Source organism: Alligator sinensis, unplaced genomic scaffold (genome assembly GCF_000455745.1).
Source record: "Alligator sinensis unplaced genomic scaffold, ASM45574v1 scaffold453_1, whole genome shotgun sequence".
NCBI lineage: Eukaryota > Metazoa > Chordata > Crocodylia > Alligatoridae > Alligator > Alligator sinensis.
Genome location: NW_005842485.1, coordinates 285,763 through 290,456, shown reverse-complemented (window position 1 = coordinate 290,456; position 4,694 = coordinate 285,763).

The window sequence follows — 4,694 nt, the reverse complement described above, 5'->3', positions numbered from 1 at the left end:
CTTCCCTGCGTGTTATGCTTTGTTCCCTGCCTCACCTGTAGGTCAGGGCATGGGCAGTGCTTATGGGAGGAGAGCTGAGCTCAAGGGATAGGACAAAGACAGGAACCAACACTCTTGACTTGGACAAGTGACCTGCTTGGCCATCCCACTGTAGAAGCCCCATTTGTTATGGTAATAAGCCTTTCAACATCCACCCCTGCCTACTGCACAGACCTCTTGAGGCAAGATTTCCAAAAGTGCCCCATAATTTTTGCATTGGCGTGTGCCATCCAAAGCACTCATTTCCATAGGTAGATGCAGTGTGTTCATGTAGGGGTGAGGCTTGGGCACAAAAAGATGTGTGTTGAGCTGCTTGGTGAGGAGGGAGGTTGTTTCCATGGCAAAGCTGCATGGACTGGGGGCTGGCGGGGCATCTCACGAGCTCCCCTGAGGCCAGTGTTTCTCCTCCTGAAGGGAGTAGGGTGTACCATGAAAGGGCAATGGGGACCAGTCCGGTGGGGCTAAAGAATGGGGAGGAGTAGAAGCTGAGTGAATCCATCCCTGAGCTGTCCTCGTTTGGCAAAGCTGCCATTTCTTCGGCATGAGGAGAAGAGGGGAGAGTTGGTACAAATGAAAAACAATAGGAGAGGAAGGCAGAAGAGAAGCAAGAGAAAAACTGGATCAAATGTGAATGTAAATGATCCTAGGTATCGGAGCAGGAAAACAATTGGGGGGTAGAACAAGATAGAAGGAGGCAGAGGGTCCTCTCTGTCAAGGCCTGACTTGGAGATGGCATGGAACAGAAAGGGATAGAGCTAGCAGAGAATGTCTCATCCTGGCTTTTGATTTGTCTTGAATTTCTGGCAAAACCTTTTTTAGGGGGTAAGGGAAATGTCTGAATTGCTTATTTTTCATCAGGGGTGGGGAAGGGGGAACCAAACAAGTGAAAACCTGCAGCTAGTAGCTGAGAGGGTCTGGGTGTTCAGCCTGGAATGGGTCACTCTTGAACAAAAACAGGCCAGAAAATTCATTTAAGAAGTGACTTTATGAATTTTCTGCTGTCCCCACTGCCTCCCCTCCAGACCCCATTTCAGCCAGCCCTCTCCCACACTATCTGCTGGCATGTTATCAGGAGGTAGATGCAGTATGCAGACAGCTCTGTTGTGTTTGGTGCACCTAACCCAGCTCAGGGTGCAGTCTAGGCTCTTCTCCCTTTTTCAAATCATTTGGAAGAAGGTTGCAATGTAGGCTGCCAGCTGGCTTAGTGTTCAGACTCCACAATGGTTTTGCAAACAGAAATTGGCTAGCTGAATGCAGGGAGCAATCTGCGTCCCAAAATAGGCAAGGAAGTGTGATGTGATCTCACCTTTTAGGGTGGAAATGGAGCACCGTGAAGGGGTTCATCTCCAAGGACAGCATGGGGCAAACAGACAGCCCCATGCCACAATACAAGCAGATCAACTGCCTTGATTTCTGCAAAAAGGGTATTTCTGTCCCTCCTGCCAGAGAAGCTTGAACAGCTGAACTTAGAAGTGACTTAAGCTAGGGAGCAAATAAAAAAAAAAAAAAAGAAAAACCCTAAACGTGAATTATTTTTCTAAGAGCTCACAATGTTTAAGCTGACCTCACAATTTTGAGTGCTTGGGGCTGGCTGTACTGGGTCCCATCACCTTCTCCAGATGCCTCATAGAGTAGATACAGCCAGAGAGAGGTTGCTGGCCTTGATGGACTGTTGTTCCTATCTGAGGGCAACACCTTTGTTCCTGTTTGATGCCACATGCTTGTTGTGATCAAAGTTGATAAATTCTCCCATGTTCAGCCCATTTTTATCCTTATATCTCAAGGATTCTCAAGCAAGATAGGAACAGGGTTTGGTTCTGATCTCGGATACAAAAGTGCAAGGAAGTTAGGTGGCAATTTACACCTGTGCAAGGGAAATTAGGATACAGCCAACTACTTTTTGTGCATCTTCTCTCCAAAACGGTGTCTAACGCAGCTGTGTCTCATGAATAGGGAGCTTTGGGCTCTTCTGTATGGAGAGTTGTACTGGTTCATCTTCAGGTGAATGCCCTTTTCAGGCTACGTTAATAGGAACTCAAAACTTGGTGGATGATATCGTTACTCTTGATGAGTGTTGGTTAGGCCACAGCTGAAATATTGCCCAGTTTTGGCTGCTGTGTTTGAAGGAGGAGGTAGAGAAAACTTGGAGGGGATGCAAAGGCGAGTGACGTGGATGATACAGGGGCTGGAATGTGAGCCATATGAGGAAAGGCTGAAGGAACTAGGTGTTTTGTTTGGAGAAAAGGAGATGAAGTGAGGACATGGGGGCAGCTTTCAATTATGTGAGTGGCTGCCATAAAGAAGCAGAAGGAAAAGCCTTCCCCAGACAAGGAGTGATGGGTTTGAACTGCAGCACAGCAGACAGACTACAGCCAAGAGGTAACTTGCTAAGGGGAGCTTGACAGTGGAATGAGGTAAGTTGTGGGATCTCACTTCCTCAAGCGGTTTTTGAGAAGGTGCTGGGCAGGCATCTGTCTGGGGTGGGTTAGGAACAGGACATCCTGCCGCTAGCCAAGTGGGATGACCTGATTTGGTTCAACTAGTGCAAAGGGTTTTGTGAAGACTGCAATGTAGGTTTAGCTTAAATGTATTGGTCATAAAAATGAATTGAGATGATTCATCCTGAAATGAACTGTATGGGTACTCTTCAGTTAGTGTGCGCTAGAGTTAAATCCATTGATTTTGTACTACACGGATACAAATCAAGTTTATATTAATTAAAGGCCTCTAGGTAGGTTAAAGGTTGCGTTTAGTAACAGGTTAGCCAAAAACCCAGCCTTAAACTTGAGGCTTTTCAGGACATTTATTTACAGTGCTATGATCCTATTAACTGGTACAACTCTGTGTGTAGATCCAGATCGGCTGGATATTTCTGGGTTGGAGATTTATCATTTTAATTTGTCCCGCATAATTTTGCATGGGGCAAACTTCTGATTCCCCTGATTTATATAAATTATACCTGTCTGTCTTAGCATCATGACAACGGCATTGGCTGGCATGCCTTCATAGCAGGCTGTGCACCATCTAATTATGGTGATGCAAAACTCACGCTGTTACTGTGAAGCCTGCTCAATAATATGCAATTATAACAAAATCAGCATCTCAAAAGGCTGCCTACATAAACTGAGATGCAATTATAAGTAAATCTACTTAAATCAGCATGTTATGTGATCTGCATAAACCAGCAAACCTTTAAAAATGACCTACATCATGGCATTTACACCATTTATAAGATCCATTCTGGTCAGTACAAAATAATAGAATATGCAGACATTGTATCTGCATACCGCACCCTGGCCTATCGTTTAATCATTAATATTATAAGATCTATTTGATCAACATAACACTGCTGAATAAATGATTATGTTATCAGGCAATCTATTAAGCTCAACACTGCGAAAGTCATTGTTACAACAGAGCCACATAATCTATGATAATAAGGTTTAACTGAAACAGCGTATCATCAGCTATTGGCATAAATACAGTACACTATTGGCATATCATTATGATGATACCTGCATAAACAGGCATGGAATTATTAAAATGAATGCACAAACTAACATATCATTATAAATGCTATGTATCAGCATAGCATAATAATGCTGCATAAATCAATATATTATTAAGAGTGTGTGCATAAAGAGGCATATGCACTGATGGTATAATGCATATGCATACATATCATTATGAATAAATTGGCATGCCATTACAGCAAAGCATGTATGAACAAGCATGTCATAATAATGCATGCTTAAATCAGCAAATAATAAGGGTGATGCATAATTGCTTATTAAAATATGTGCATGTAAAGCATATCCTTACAATAATGACATATAAATCAGCATAGGATTACAATAATACTGCATACATTGGCATACCATCGTTATGATAATAACCAATATGTAAATTGGCATAGCATTATTATAAGAACAAGTGCATACCTTGACGCGGCATTGCTAATTTATGCATTTACTATTATATATTCCTAGCACTGTATGCAGTAGAGCATCACTACCCTGACAGACGCACGCATTGGTCTAGTTGAATAATACTCCATCAATGGCACATCCTTGTCATACTAACAGATGCATCAATTGGCTTATCATGTAACGTGCATAAATTAGCATAACATTACAGGGCAGCAATGGAGATGCGACCCCATCCCACATGCACATGTTGACATTATCAGTGCATAAATTAGCATTTCATCAGCATCTGAACGTGTGCAGCAGCGTATCAGAGGCATGTTAGCAAGTGCGTATATATAATAATATATGTGTGTGTGTACGTATATTAAGCAGGGGGTATTATATGTGCATGTATATGTGTGTATTTGTATACTTACATTGTAATTGTGTCCTTAGTATAACGCCGGTCCTTTCATGCATATTAATGCCTGCACATATGATATATTTTCATATTATATAATAGGAATATATAATATTATATACATATTAATTTATGCACATATATTCATGCATATATATGCTTAATATGCATGAACGGGCAGGCGTTATAATAAGAGCACGATTATAATGTACAGACGATATAAACAACGACACAATTATAACACGCCAGCAGGAGCGAGGACGTACCCGCCTCATTAGCGTGTCATTTGCATACATTTGCATAGCAGCGCACGAGTCGCCCCGCCG